This window comes from Colobus angolensis, unplaced genomic scaffold (genome assembly GCF_000951035.1).
Source record: "Colobus angolensis palliatus isolate OR3802 unplaced genomic scaffold, Cang.pa_1.0 Scaffold51, whole genome shotgun sequence".
Lineage (NCBI taxonomy): Eukaryota > Metazoa > Chordata > Mammalia > Primates > Cercopithecidae > Colobus > Colobus angolensis.
This window is the reverse complement of record NW_012118599.1, coordinates 10,557,845-10,574,527: the sequence shown is the minus strand read 5'-3', so window position 1 is coordinate 10,574,527 and position 16,683 is coordinate 10,557,845. Positions and strand designations below refer to the sequence as shown.

At 39.6% G+C, this 16,683-nt stretch overlaps 1 protein-coding gene across 1 annotated transcript in view; it reads right to left on the bottom strand.

The window, feature by feature from the left end:
- RCAN2 (regulator of calcineurin 2) overlaps positions 1 to 16,683 on the bottom strand; it is a 254,779-nt gene that overhangs the window by 237,079 nt on the left and 1,017 nt on the right. The window lies entirely within an intron of this gene.

Below are 16,683 nucleotides of genomic sequence, written 5' to 3'. Positions count from 1 at the left end.
TCCAGATTGGAGTTCCAATGCCTCCAAAAGTGTAGTTCCAAAGAGTAGGAACAAAATATAAATTGAACACAATTAGGGGGTGAATAGCTGGGAAAGAAACATAAGCAACAGGTGGCATAGAAAAATGATACACCAATGCCCGACTGTACTCTAAGGGGAAAGTCAAGGCTTATCTTTTCGAGGTGAACATTGTCTTACTGTTTTACTACTCACATTATTCTTTTTCTAAAGCAGGAAGTTGCTCTAGGCATTTTTGTGGATCTCCAAATATTTGTTGAAGTATTTTGTGACACTGTTCAATTTTTCAGAAATACTGGATTAAGATGAGTTTTTTTATTTTTCTGTATAAGAATATCCCAGAAGCTCTGAAGATGTTTCCTCTTGGTCTAGATTAATATCTAGAAGCCCTTTATTTCATTGAAGTTTACGTTAAAGCAATATTCAGAAAATGCTCAGAAAGCCCTGACAAGTATCTGTGTCATTTATTTTTGAGTAATCTCAAAACCTGCCTGAGTGTACAGAGCTGCTCTTGGCTCTAGCATTCCAGCTCCCGGCCCCCACCGCCCCCTTGCACTTCATATCATTATGCCCAAACTAGTTTTGTTCTAAATATTTCTTTCACCTCTGTTTCAGTCCATGTTCTGACAAAGCGCCCCATTTGCCATGGGATGAACACAGTTTGGGCCCACATTTCATCTCTGGAACCCAGCAGCACACATCTTAGAGGGAAACTGATGACCAGCTGTTGATTTCTGGTCACTTGGAAATTAGATTGGAGGTGAGGTCTTCTGCACATGACTCAGTATTCTCAGGGCTCTATGACTATTGGTTAGGGAGGGGAGAAATCCTCTAATAGCTGCATGTTGCCATCCTCTGCTTCAACAGCAGAAGCCATTGCTGTGTTCAAGAAATACCCACTTGAGCAAGTTTCTGGTAGGTGAAAGTCATGCTCTCTAGGCTAATTTATTGGCCATACAGAGCAGCAATTCCACTTTTTAACTTCAGGTAGGCAGTGAATTGTTATGTCCATTGCAAATCAGGGAGTAGGGAGGGTAAGTGCCTATTGCAGAAAGGAGATGTGAGCAGGCTGTGAGGAGATGAGCTGCTCCACCCTCTTCTCCAATGTCAAGACACTTGAAGGGAAGTGAAGAAGGATTTTCCAAGGCTTCAGTTCTTTCCAAACCAACAGAAAAGCTATAATTCCAACATTCTTTAGCTACTTCAACTTGAAATTATTTCTCTATAGTCACTTCTCTCCCTCCACACAGGTTGGTTTCTGTATTATGTTAAGCAGAGCAGTTGAAATGCTGTACTCTCCAGCATCTGATGGTGACTGCTGCTTCCACTCTCATGGAGCACAGAATGGCTACTTGACTCTATGATCTAACACTGGAACTCAGGAGTTATGTTTATTCATTCAAGAAACAATCATGGAGGGTCTACCATGCTCTTGATAAACAAAACAAAGCAAATTGAACATCATGATCCCTGCCCTCACAGCTTTCAGGGTCAAATGGGAATGTTATGAATCACCCAAAATGGGTCTTCTTTCTCTTTTCCGTATTCATCTAACAGACATTCTCATGGACTGTTTTTTAAAATTTGAAGCCAAAGATGGAGTATGCAGGTGGACTAAGTAACACTGGTGAGGAAGGGGTAGTAGATAATGGGAATGCAGTACTGCGTGATGCTGGGAATAAAAATGCCTTTCATCTTTTGTTACCTAAGCTAGTATGTTATCTGACCCTCCACAAGCCTTATGAGATCACCAGGGCAGTTATTACAATTCCCATTTTACAGAGTAGAAAACTGAGGCTCAGTTGTTCAACATCTCATAGCTAGAACAGCAGAATCAGAACAAGAATGAAGAGCCCCTGAATCTTGATGTTTCCATCCCACTAGGCCAAAATAATGAAGGCAATATTTTTTGGTAAACTGGCATGCATGAAGTGAAACAAATAATCCATAAAGCTATGTAGCATTATTTTTATGGTTAGGTAAAAAACAATCCACTGAGTATTAATAACATAATTAGAATGCTATCAACGGTCATCCAATCTATCCAAAAATTTCAGTAATACTTTATGAGTGCTTGTTACATGCAAGATGCTTAGTCATGAAGGGCACAGCGGTGAGTAACAAAACATGGTGCCAGCCCTCTTAGATCAAATCCTGAAGGTGGAAGGTTCTTTGTATCATGCTGTGATATTATGATATAAAAAGAAACATATATTTTGGTCTTTGTCCAAGGTTCCTGGCTCACAGCTCCTGAAAGAAACCCTTGTAATTTCCTAAGTGATTAGAGTGATAGAAGCAATAGGAATATCCTTTGTGAAAATATTTTGTCTTTTGTCCTAGGTTTATTAAACAGCTCACAGCAGTTACAGAGCAAGAAAGATGAATGTGTCTTCTCTTACTCATTGCAAGCCCCTTTCAGTCAGGAGATGTTTGGAAAGTCCCTAGATAACTGCAAGATGAGGGGCTGGTTGCCAGAGGGAGCCAACTATGTGATTAAAGGGTTAAAACTTTCCCTGACCTCAAAGGAAAAGAAAGGAACTGAAGGTTGAGTTGATCACCAGTGGTCAATCATGTCATCAATCATATCTGAATGATGAATCCTCCAAAAAAAAAACCATAAAAGAACAGAGTTTGGATTGCTTCCAGGTTGCTGAATACATCCATGGGTCAGGAGGGTGGCACATCTCAACTGCAGGGGGACAGAAGCTCCTGCATTTAGGGCCCTTCTAAACCTCACTCTATGTAACTCTTCATCTGGCTGTTCATCTATGTCCTTTAGAATCCTCCCCTTCTCCCTCTCCAACTCTGGTACGTAACGATACATGGACTCTGTGGGTTTCTAACAGCTTATTTACCAGACATAAAAAGTGAAAAGCAGAAAAGCAGGGGCAAAACATACGAGTTAATCCATTTTTAGGATAAAATTATTGGTGAGATCTTCAAGGCTCAATTTATAAAAATGATAAAATGAGTCTAACATTTTTGGGTAACACATAAAAGCTAGAATCAAATTGTATGAAAACCACAGATGCTGTGTGCTGATGCCTGGCTTTGAATTCCAGCTGTGCCACTTACCAGCCGTGGGGCCTTGGCAAGCTATTTAACCTCTTTGTGCCTCAGTTTTCTCATCTGTCAAATGTGGATGCAGATACTATGAGGATCAGATGTCATGTTATGAGTAAAAGATTTAAAATAATACCTTGCACAAAGTCAGTTCTAGATAAGTGTTACCTATTAATACAAATATTATCTACTGAAAAGAGATTTGCCAGACAATACACTCAGAGTCGTAACAAAGTGTAAAAATAACAAGTTACCAATTCCTACAAAAATCAATGCCATCCTTTTCTCCCCTCTGTCAGTTGAAGACCTGGCTAGGATGTAGGACACATCCATCTTGCCATCTCTAGCATGGAAGTGCCCTGGCAGAAGGCAGTATAATTAAAAGCAAACTCAGAGAAAGGAACAGAAAAGCTCCTACCATAAAATGGCTAACTCTAAAGTATATGGAAATGTTTGATCAGCTGGTGGCTCAACCTTAAGGATTCCCTGAAAAACTATCGAATACCTCTCTCACTAAAGATAACAAAAGTAAGTATTCCCACAGTCTTTAAGAATAGCTGTGCATGGAAGATGAGCATTAAAATAATAACTACCACTGGTCATTTTCATGAAACATTCCAAGGATGCTATGATGATTTCTTGCAAAGACTGGAATATACAAAGAATGAAAGAGCTGGCAGCAACTCTGGTGATCATTTTGCCCAATACTTTAATGACCTAAACTAGAAAACTGAGGCCAAAATGTTACTAAGGGAAAGCCCAATCTCTCACAAGAAAATCACAGCCCATCTAGGACAAAAGCCCAGCTCTTTGAATTTCCCACTCTGTGCACCCAGTGATAATCTCTCTCTACCACGCAGGCTGCTGGGAAATAATAATAAGAATGATAGTGATATAAGAAAAACAACAAACACCTATAACACATTTCTACACATTTTATTAAAACAGAAAACCTTTATTGAAATTGTGAATAACAGAAGAACAGTACATTATGCACAGAAAAGAAAAAAAAATCCCCTCTTTTACAATATGGCCCTGGGCTACCCAAGATTGGCACTGCTCTTAAGCTAGCCTTTCCTTCCTGGTTTCCACCTCCTTCACTCATAAGTCCCATCACATGTCCATGTCCACATGCTATACAATGAGCTTCTCCTCCCTTTCTATCAGAACTCACTGTCCTCCATTCTAGTGCTCCAAAGTCTTACTGGAAATTCGTCATAAGCAACACCAAAAAACTAAGGATAAATATGCTGTCAGATACTACCTCCTCTCCCCGTGTCTGCATTTAACAGGGACTTTCTTTTTCTTTACTCAAAAGTAACTAATGTAGTCATTTTGGACAGACTGAGAGATCTTTTAAGCCAGAAGTTTTTAAAATTGCAGTACATTGTCATGATCTTCTCCGCTTAGGTGAAGCTGGTACTACTTCCTAGCCAAAATTCACAAATCTTTATGGTAGTGATAAGAAAATGATTACAAACAATTGGCGATGTGCATAAACAACTGTGAGTTATCAGAATCGGGACAAAGGGTGACAAAGAATCTACAAGCATCTTGACAGACAGGGCCAACTGAAGGTGCATTAGAGAATCACAGCAATGGAGAGTTTCATCCAAGGTCAGACCTTTACTGTCCCAGATAATATTTACAGGTTCAAAGAAAATGTCAATGACTCATCTCTCAAGAAAGACTTATAGTGGGCAGATCAGACCTCTGATGGGTGTGAAATCATTTTTTGCATCGAAGATTTTCATTAGATATTGCAGAATAATTCAGTATGCTCAATTTTGAAAAACTGAGTACAGAGCATCCTTTTCAGGAAGAACAATTTAGAATGCTTCCTTTCCCAATTTTGACTTACATGGCTTTTATTGTAATGACACTTAAATATATACAAACATAAAACTTAATTCTTATAGTTTCAGCTCCTCTAAAACCATCAAATGCCAACTAAAAGTTTTAACCAAATACCAACAAAAGTATAACACCAATTCCATTCAAATGAACATTTACTTAATATTCAGATGATGATGTTTTCCTAAAAGTAACCCTCCATTTTCATTATGGCTATGAAACTGAAATCCTCAACATAGGTGTCTTGGGGTTCAGAATGCTCCCACCACCCACTACGCAGTAGGGTCTGTCTCACATTTTTCTTCTTTTTTTTTGAGATAGAGTCTCGCTCTGTTGCCCAGTGTGGAGTGCAGTGGCGTGATCTTAGCTCACTGCAGCCTTCGCCTCCCAGGTTCAAGCAATTCTCCTGCCTCAGCCTCCCGAGTAGCTGGGACTACAGGTGCTCACCTCCACACCTGGTTAATTTTTGTATTTTTAGTAAAGATGGGGTTTTACCATGTTGGGCAGGATGGTCTTGATCTCCTGACCTTGTGATCTGCCTGCCTCAGCCTCCCAAAGTGCTGGGATTACAGGCGTGAGCCACCGCGCCCGGCCACATTTCTTTATCCACAGCAAAACTAAACATACTGGACCAGTGTGCCATGCAGTCATATAGCCTTCACTTGAGGCAAATTACATAAGTCCATTGTTCATTCCCATAAGCCCACGGCCACTAAAATAGCATTGGACCAACTGGATTGCAAATAAAAAACATAAATTTAGGCACCAAAACCAGGCATCAGTATTATTCATTATAAACTAGGTCCCACAAATGCCTTTACAAATCCCACTTTGACAAGGAATGGTGGGCTGTGGTGACAAAGAGACCATTGGTGAGTCTGGGCTTCCCACTTACTACCAGTATAATTATAGGAGAGTAACTCAACCTTCCTGAGCCTCAGTCTCCTCATCTAAAGAACAGCAGGATGAAAACAGAACTTACCTCACAGATTTGTCGAGAGGACAATATGTGATAACATGTGGGGTCCTTAGCCAGTGTTTGGTGCTTAATAGATCCTCAATAAATATCCACAATTATTCCTGTTCAGTTGCTTTGTATCCAAGTTCCACAAAAGAGGAAAGAATGTGCTCTCTTACCAAAACAGAAGCATTTCAAAATAATTTGAGTTTCAGACAAAAGAAGCACTTAATACGACTGCCTATAAAAAATTCAGACACTGCTCTCAATCATATCTGGTGCTTTGTTATGTCACAGAGATGTGGTACTAGGTCATATTCTGGAGAAAAGAGACTTATTCACCCACGCAAAATGAAATTAGACAAATTTATCATGTAGAGTTACTTGTTTTCCTTTTCTTTTTTTTTTTTTTTTTTTGAGACGGAGTCTCGCTCTGTCGCCCAGGATGAAGTACAGTGGCACGATCTCAACTTACTGCAAGCTCCGCCTCCCGGGTTCACGCCATTCTCCTGCCTCAACCTCCCGAGTAGCTGAGACTACAGGTGCCCGCCACCACGCCCAGCTAATTTTTTTGTAGTTTTAGTAGAGATGGGGTTTCACCGTGTTAGCCAGGATGGTCTCGATCTCCTGACCTCGTGATCCGCCCATCTCGGTCTCCCAAAGTGCTGGGATTACAGGCGTAAGCCACTGCACTTGACCACTTGTTTTTATAATAATTGTGTGAAGAGAACAAAGGCTTTAAAGACATTTGAAGGTGTTGATATCTTCAAGTTTGTGTTTCTGAATTACTTAGAATAAATATGATGGATAGTCAGTTCATTTTACCACTGACTGAGTGCCCGCCATATGCAAGTCATAGTGATGAGTGTAGCAGGGGCCATAGTGATGAATGTAGACTGAGTAGGCTCAGTCTTTACCCTTGGGGCACTTACTGTCTACAGGGAGGTGTAGGTAAACAAGTAAGAAACTTAAAGTCTACTGAACTCTAATTTCCCTAAAGATGAGGATTATGTCTTACTGGTTTTTATACCCTAGTGGTCAGCACACCTGATTCATAAGTAGAGAGAAATGAATTAATGAAATATATCAGTGAATAAGATACATAGGTTATCTATGGATGTGCCATAAATGTAGGTTCAGCAAAGACTGATGGGTCTTCTGAGGGCTCAGGAATTGAAGAAATATAAAAGAGATGGAATTTGAAGAAAGACTTGAATTTCAAGAAACAGAGATGGGAGAAAATCCAATTATAATTTTATATAGTTGCAGTGTTTTCTAAATTGGTTCGCATTAGTAAAACAATTCTTACTCTGATTATTATTATATCTAGCACTTCTATAACTCGTCATATCTGAAAATTGTATGCATTTGCTTCTTAGGTTGTTATTTGTTACAAAGACTTTTGATTTATTTATAAACAACTTGGTGGTTCATTATTTGTTAGAATAGGAAGCTGAAGAAGTAATATCTGGTCTCTTGCAGCTGTGTCTCAATTATTACTATTGGCCTCCTGGGGTTCTCTAATAAGTAGCCATAAAAAGTCAATTTGCAACTAGGAAAAGAAATGCATATATTTGATAGCATTTACATTGCCGTGATTGACAATAGATATGAATGACAGAAACCCTACAATTTTAGAATAACTTCATCTTGATATTAGCATAAACCAACCCTAAGATAAAGAAAGAGGTATAGGAATGGTGTGTTTAAGCAATGATTAGGATACTATAAAGGCTGAATATAACTATCTCAATAGGAAAAATCTAAAAGCAAGAAGAGGCATAATTTTGATACTTTGGAAAATCACTCAAAGGACTGGTTGATCCAAAAAGGAATAATAAAAACTGAGTAAAAAACACTTGGGGAAAAAAAAAAACTGTTATCTTAAAGATAAGCTCTCACCAAACTAGATTATGAACCATTTCTAGATAAAGAACCATTTCTAGATAAAGAACCAAGGTTAGATTCTCATCAACTGGCCTCAAATGAGTAATACATTCTTTAATATTAAAAATAATATTAATTTAATATTAAAGGATATTAAATTTAATATCTTTTAGCTACGTGTATATATTCTGCCATCTGAATACCACTCCCCTTTTTTGTGGAAGAGGAATAATATCTCTTTGTTTTCAAGCCCTAGGATCATTGAGAGAGGTAAGAGAAGAAGAATGAAAACAGAGGCTAAAGGTAAAGTCCCTAAACAGTGAAAGGGAGGATGCTGCCATGATCTGGGATTGTGTTTTTGGAAATGGGGCAGGAGGAGTGCTGTTGGGGTCTGTTGGGAAATCCACCATGTCTAGCTCCCAGATATACGGAAATGGGTCCCAAACACCAGTTAGGTAAAGGTCTCTAACCTGCATTATTCTTTGGATTTTCTTTCCTATAAGATATGCCCTTGAAAGTTATACTGTCAGAAAAATACCTAGGATTAGTTTTCATGAATATCCATTAAGATATTTCTAATTTTACTCAGATAAAATAACCTTCTCATAGTATCACATCTTGGCTTGAACTGTAAGACAATAGCCAGGGGTGGTTGTGAGGACATCATAAAGGTTGAGCTAAGAGGAAGAAGCTAAGTGAAGGGTAAAAAGCACCAAAAGCATGGCATATGTTTAATCTTTATCACCTAAGACAAAAGTCTTTGGATAAACAGTCATCTTTGTATAAGCATAAGATTTTAAAGGCTATTTTAAGGAACAACTGAAAGCATTATGAGGAGCTGCCATGTTTGCAGATTCCACTTTTAGAGACCCTGAAGATCATTCTGTGAATCATAAGTGGTCATTCCCTTCAGTGCTTGCCATATGGCTTCCTGGGAGCTGTCTGGTAGGAAGGAGCACAGGGGAAACCGCTCACCTAGGTCTCCCCACAAGGACACTGTGGACTGCCCCATGTCCCATGTAAGCTATTGAAAATTACACTAGAACATAAGTGAGCCCATCTAGAGCCATTCTAACTATCTTAATGTCCCTAGTTTCCACTTTAATTATTTGAGCAGTTTTCCTACAGCCTGCAGGAAGTGTTTGTTGGCTCGATGAAGGCAAGTTAGATCCAGGGGAGCCACAGGAAGCTCTTCAGGTTTACCATTCCATCTCACCTCCACCTGGAGCTGGTCCTTCCAAATCAGTCTGCATAAATGTAGGGGCTATGATAGCCCTCTTAACCTTCCAAAACGAAAGACACTGAACTCCCAGTGTGATTACAAACAGAATGGGAAGGAAATCTCCTCTCCCCACCCACAATATCTCAGGAGGCTGAAACCAAACCAGCATCCAGGGTGCAAGCCAAGAATTCCCACCGTGTCCATGTGTTGTGGCACTTAGACACAAGGTCAGAAGGTCAGCGTTTGAAAATCTGACTGAGCAAGTATTTCAATTCAGAGCATCACCTAAATGTCACCTTGTCAAATTTTTTTTGTTTACCTTGTCAAATTTTGAAGTGTAATGGGCAGAACAGAAGTCACCAAGAGACAGAGAAATAAGAAAATAAAAGCTACCAAATAAACACATTTTGTGATATGCCAGTTGCTAAATACGTTTCCTGACCAAAATTTGACACTTTTTAAAATAAATAGTTGCTTGTATATCACAAAAGATCAAATAAATATTAATCTCCACAGCAGGACAAAATTAACATATTCACAAATTATTAGTTTTCACTTGTCAAGGCTAAGAAATTTTGCTGTTGAGCAAATAAAATTTGTTTGAACCACCATTAATTTATCTGAATTTACACTGTTATTTCAAAATTCAGGTGCTGAGATCTGTAATCAAATAAATAATTTCTTTCTTGATAAGTTATTAAACCTCATAAGAGAAGTCTAAACTGAGCATTGATTTGTCTCAGCCAGATACTGGGCTTTTAGCTTCAATAGTTACAGAAGTCAAAATAAATTATCAATTAAATTAATCTAGCCTGACTTTTAGACACATTTATGGGGGAAGATAATCCAAATTGGCTGTTTACTTCAACAAATTGGTCAATATAATCAAAATACTAAAATTGATATGGTAGCCTAATAGTAAATGTAAAGCCTTTTTTTCTTGGAAAAGACTAATTGGAATAGTCATCAAATTAGAAAAATGACCATTTACGTGATTTTTAAGAAGATTCCAACTGGTTATCTCAGTTATTTATTCAAAACGGTTTTCTCTGCATTGTGTCTCAGTGAGAAGAAGGTGAACAAAGATCTGCCTGTCTGAAGCTTGCCCGAAAACAGAAGGTGAGCCAGTCAAAACCAACTAAAGCAACAACAGAACTAATGTAAATAAGTGCCCATATTTGCTGTCAATATTTTTCAGGATAACTTTTCAGGATTTAAAAACTGTTTTTGTTGAACTGAGAAGCCAGAAGAAGGATACTGAAGCAGTTCTCACATAAGCAGAGTTGGTTCTATTCTACTTAGCGTAAGTGTGCGTTAGCAGATCAGCAGGCTGCGATGACAGCTGTCAGCAGTCAGGTCTCTCACTGAGGCTGCTATATCCATGGGCCAGGCCGCTGATAACAGAAATATCAGGAGACAAGCCATCCACAGAAATCAACTTTCCTACAAACACTCATGTATGTTGAATCTACCAGATCCCCACCCACTCATCCTCAACTCCCTAAAAGAAAGCCTAACTTCCTTGAACCAATTGTTAGGCATGAATATTTCCAGGGCAGGGTCTATCTCTGGAAAGCACTAACACCATTCAGCCCTTATCTTCACCAAAAAGAGTGCTTACAAGAAGGACAGAGGTGACATCTGCTTTCTTCCCTCATTGCTTGTGGGAATGTTCATGATATAACTTGCTAAAAAAACAGTTAAAGGCAATGTCAGTATACAGGGAAAGCCTTAAGAAGGTCTGTTTGAGCCAATAGTTCCACTTCTAACAATCTTTCCTAAGAAAATAATCCAAAACATAGAAAAAATTTGTGCTCAAAGATGTTTATCAAAGTAGTATATATGATATTTTAAATAATTGGGAAGGATCTGAATGTTCAACAGTGGGGGAAAGTGTAAATGAATTATGACAAAATTATGCATGGAAATGCTATGCAGCTAATGAGAAAAATATTCAAAAAGATTATTGGCCTCATATGAAAGTTATTTAAAATTTTCAGTAAAATGCACAGAGTGCAAAATTCTGTACACAGTTATAATTCCATTTCTATAAAAATACGCATATAAAAATTGAAAAGTACATCAAAATGTTTAGAGTTATTGTCAATTGTTCATGGTAATATGTTATTTTAATTCTCTTTTTATACTTTCCTGTGTTTTCCAAAGTTTTTCTAGAAAGCACATATGTCCAAGAAAAAAAAAAATTAAAACTTCAGGGCAGAGGGTCCCTAGTTTTCCTGCTGAGTGGACAGGCCTCAGCAGACACTGGAAAATATTCCTAGTCTTCATGAACAAACTCCATGTCCTGCCTGTCACTCACACTTGATGTAAATCCTGATGATGACTCCTTCTTGCACTCCACATCATGCCTATCCTTTCCTCGACCTTGGCTTTGACTTTCACCCTTCTCTGTTTATACGAAAACACCCCCCTGGCAGTACCTCTCCTCTTCAAACCACAGTCTCCTTCCCCCTTCACCAGCTGGACCCAGTTCCATGTCCTGATCAGCCCTGGCCTGACCTGACCCACACTGGTACTGACAACAAATAAGTTACCCCTGAAAAAAACAATCTATTTGTACCAAAGAACAGGGCAAGGAAATACAACATTCTTAATGCATTATATAAATGTATTTTATATGCACTTGGACATCTTTCTTCTCACAGCCATGGTACTATACCAGGCCCACCTATAATTGATTTCTTGTTATTAGTAGGTCCCTACTGTGACAATCATCCTCAACATCTGTGCAAAGCATTCCATTTTTCCGTGCACTTTCACAAACTCTCAGTACGTCACCCTCACACCTCTGTAAAGTGGGGAGATTCAGTATTATTTTCCTAATTGTACAGATAAGAAAACTACAACTCGGAGACCCAGCACTGAGTGGTTTATTCCCCCTGATCCTAAGGGTGTGCTCTTCTGTAAATAGTGATGATAATACCCACCTCGTGGAGTTGTTGTAAGGATTAAATGAGATAACGTATGTAGCATGCTGAGCAAAGCATCTGGAACAGGGGCAGCATTCAACAAATGCCAGCTCCTATGACTGTTAGGTCAATGGGAAGCTCAAGGTCACATAGCAGGGAAATGACAGCACCAGGATTGAGATCCAGGCTTTTTCATGCCAAGTCCGTGCTCTTTATACTTCATTCCCAACACTGTCTGAGAAGTATTAAGGCACGGCCTATGGCTTCAAAGAAATTATAATATTTTGGAACAGGCAAATCTCAATTACATGATATAATAAAGCAATTATTCCCACAAAGAACTAAGGAAACAGTAATAAAATCTAGGACCTAGTTCTAAAATAATACTTTTTTTTTTGGTCCAATAGCTACCATTACAACATCTTTTTATGCATACATTCCAAAGCTTAGGATCCCCAAATTTCATCGCTGGTCTTACAGTAAGTTGAGTATAGAAGATCAGATATGAAAATAAGGCTGTTTCCATCCATACTATAAAAAAAATTTTTCTGTGGGCATTTTGAACTGCAGGGAGTTTGATCTGTATTTGGAAGCATTTCTTTAACTTCTGGAAAGTACCATTCATGGTCATTCATTTTTAAGGGATTGTTGAAGTTTCCGTTGAGTTTAAAGCTGCTTCTATCTTTAAAAATATTCCTCAACTAATTAATTTAACTTACAATATATGACACCTGGAGTTGGTAACAAGCGAAAAGACACAAGAACAGTGAACACTTTATAGGCAGAGGCAGAAAACGCTTCAGGAAGACAAAGCACATATCTGTGCACAGACACACACACAACAGAAAATCATTCTGTCCCCTCTCTATTCTATGCCATAATAATAGAATCCAGTATGACCAACCATGGCATTACTATTTCTTTATTTACAGCAATATTGGCCTCCTTATAAGCTGGCAAAAGAAGAATTGAAAACTCTGTGTTGTGGGAATGTTGACGCTTCTCTATCTCTGAGAAGGTAACCCATTAATGAATACTTGAGAGACGCACATTTTGAAAGTTATGTAATGTGCTGTGTGTTTTTATATTACCAACATACATTTCTTTCTTAGATAAATAGATGATACTCAACTAAGAGGTGGCCCCTATCAAAACTATGAAGTAGGAAACTTTGTCTTCAGAAACACTCTACCTTTCCCTCTCTACATGTAGTTTACCCTAGGGGCAAAGGGTGGGACCTCCATTTCCTGAGCACCTTCACTGAGACGTACTTGTGCTAGTGCCTGGTTTATAGTACCTGCTTCAATCCTCACAACAATCTCACAATATGTGCATTAATTGCCCCAGGAAACTCTGGTAGAGTTAAAGTAACATGTCTAAAGAAAAGAAACTGGTAAGTGACAATGGAGATTCCTCTACTTTAGTGCCCACGCAGGCAGGGTTGTCCTTCCAGAAGCAAGCTTCCCCAACCTCAGGCACTCCCATTAGCTCTGTAAAATGGATCAGTTCACACCAAGCTATTAAGGAGAAGCCACCATTTGTGTTAATCCTCTTTGAAGTATTTCTATGCTCTAAGTGATCAGACAGGTACGACCTTAACCCGAACCAATGGTTCCAGTAGCAGAGAATTTGAGAAAGCAAACAGCAAGACTTCAGAATGTCAAGACTCCCTAGAGAGCATCTAACCAATCTCTTGTTCCATGAATATACAGATTTAAAATAACAAAAGCCTGAGAAGGGATGTGACACTGCAAACATTACACAGCAAATCAGGTGTAGAGCCCAGTCAAAAGCCAGGACTCCTATCTCAGTCTAGTTCTCTTTTATGGCGTCAGCCACAAATATCCAAACCTAGGGCAAAAACATATTCCAGGATAAAAAATAATTATTTTAATGCATTAATTCATGTTGGTAATTCAGAATGCTGGTCAGAGCCTGGGCTTCAATTCTAGGTGCACTTCTTACAAACTGTGTGACCTACGTACGGTATCCTCTCTTTGCCTTGGTTTTCTTGTCAGTCATCTGAGAATAACAACAGTGCCTGCCTCATAAGGTTAGTGGGAAGATCAGATGTGATAAACCATGTACAGTTCTAACTTCCTTGTGCTCAGTATGTAGTAAGCACTGAATAAATGTTAGATATTATCATTATTATCCCTGTTACCACTAGTAGTAGTTCAAATAACTGAGTTCATAGTATCACTTTTGGGGATAAAGGTAGAAACAACTTCCTGTTATTATCTCTCCTTCTTCTCTAAAAGCAGCTTTACACAGTCTCAGAAATGAAGGGAAATGAGATCAGCAGAAGGTGGGCACCAGAAATGAAGAAATTACATGTGAAAATAAAAGTGCCTACTGAACATTTTCATTTGGTTGTTCAAAATAAAAATTCTCCATCTTTCTTAAGTCTGCTCTTACTTACTCCCTAACTCAGTTAAAAGCCTGATCATCCTCTAGACATCTAAGCTTCTCCTTCCATACCACCATCCACTTGGTGACCAATGCTACTGATCCTCCCCCTGAAATGGCTCTGTACAGATCTCTTCTCTTTCCTCCAGGCCATCTGTTCAGGCACATTTCATTTTATGAGTTTTGGGGTTTTTGTTTTGTTTTGGCCTGTGCCACTCCAATGGTCTAAAATTTCCTCATTCCTTTTTGCAACCCCACCTCCTCACAACTCCAAAGTCGCTTTTGCAAAATGTAAGTTAGATGAAATCATTTCTACCATTAAAGGCCAGATGATTTCTCCTCCCTAGTAGGGTATATTCACAATCCAGCCTCAGTGAAACCTTTCTAAACATTCCCATCTTCCCTCAGAACATGTAGGGGTCCTCTGAATGTGACCTTTGTGCCATGTGTGTATGCTGTTCCTTCAATGTGGAACAACCAGCACCTTCCCTAGACAACTCCTACCACCTATTGGGATCCAGACACAATGTAAACTCTTCCAGATTCCCTCCACTCTTTCTTTTGTTGGCTCCCACTAAACTTGTTTCTATCTTCATTAAACACTCATGATGTTGAATCATTATCATTTATTTTCTTCTCCTTTTCTGCTAAATTGATTTCTGGGAGGCATGGGCCTCATCCTTTTAGCCTCTGGCACAAGACCTAGAAAGCACACAGTAGGTGCCCAACAAATAATTACTGATTCGATTGAATGGATGCTACAGAAAGTAAAATGAACAGGAAAATGAGACCTCGGAGACTATCAATGTTAGTCTCAATAAAAATAATTTGTGATATGTATGACTATCTGCAAATGATTATGCAAATGTTTTTTAACACTGTGATGTGCACTTGCAAATGAGAAAGCTCTCTAGTTTCCACTTCTGTCTGTTAAATGTTCATCACTGGAGAAAGAGTCATGTCCTGCCAAATTTAGGTGAGTTCTGGAGGACCTGCACACATTACGCATTTTGAGAGCTCTTAGAATCATGCAGCTTTAGATGAGAACATTTTTCCCTCACAAAATTCTATGGACTGGACTCAGGTAGTAGATGCTCAATAAATGCTGATTTGATTTGCAGTGGAATTAAAATCAAAGTGCAACTCACATTTTAGACTAATTCAACTCAATGGCTGATCATAATATAATAGCTCTAAGGCTAAAGAAAATCAATGAGTATGCTGAAAAGCAGCCAAATGCTTACTCCCCTGCCTAGTTCCACCATCAGTGCTGACCTGCCTCTTGATCCTTCCCAGCTTTTGGGTATTTCCAACTTCACTGTGCCCCCAGAATGCAGAGGCCGGTTAGCAAGTGTTGCGTGGTGCCTTGTGATACATTTGTTCTTTGTTTTGAAGTTGATGTAATAAAGGACCATAAAGATGTGAAATTTGAGTTGCACTGTTAAAGTTGTCCTACATTTCCTAAAGCCTCCCCTCTGTATGGCAAGTGAAATTCTGGCTGAAGGGAGAGAGAAGTATGAGCTGGAATGCTGTGATATCCCTTCATCTCCAATTGTGGAAAATTGTGGGAATGTGTATTAAAGGAATCCCAGAAACTTTTGTTTTTACTAAATTGAGACTTAAAAAAAAAATTCATTTGGCAGTTGAACACCTCTATCCCATTGTAAGAAACAGGAAAGATTCAAAGCATGCACTCTGCTATAATTCATTTTGGGATAAGAAAAAGGCAGAAGTGCCTTGAAGAATAAATCATTAACTAAAAGGCAAACCGAGGCACCCTGGAAACCAGCGAGACCTGGAGCCGGCCAAGGGATCAGGCGGCTGGGATTTGCCTGTTCCCTCTAGTGACTTCTGGAGCGAAGCATCCCACAGGCAGGACGAACCCGGCACACTGCGCTCCAGTCCATTTCACTTTTCAAACTTGAAGTTATTTTTAGATGACCCAAGCCCGCTAATCCCAAGCAGGACAATTCTCAGCCCGCTGCACCTCAGCGCACCTATCACCTCCCCAGCCTCTGCATTTGGAAAGAAGGGGGGTCTCTCGATATTCTTTGCTCTCTGCATCCAGTTAGCTAGCCTCTTCTAGCCCCCTCTCTAAGCCTCAGTCTCAGGGATCACAGGCGTCATCCTCGCTCCTTCACTTACGCACCTGCTGCTGCTTCCAGGAAGGCGAATCCCCGGGCCACAGGCAGTGGGGAAGGGGCTCCTTGGGACCCGCGCCCCCTAGAGGGGGGTCGTGGGAGATCTCCGTCCCCACGGCCGCAGCCGGGACTGACCACAGATCTGGAGACAAACCCCACCCCCGCCGCCGCCCCTGCCCTGCACCCAGACCCGGTCCCGCG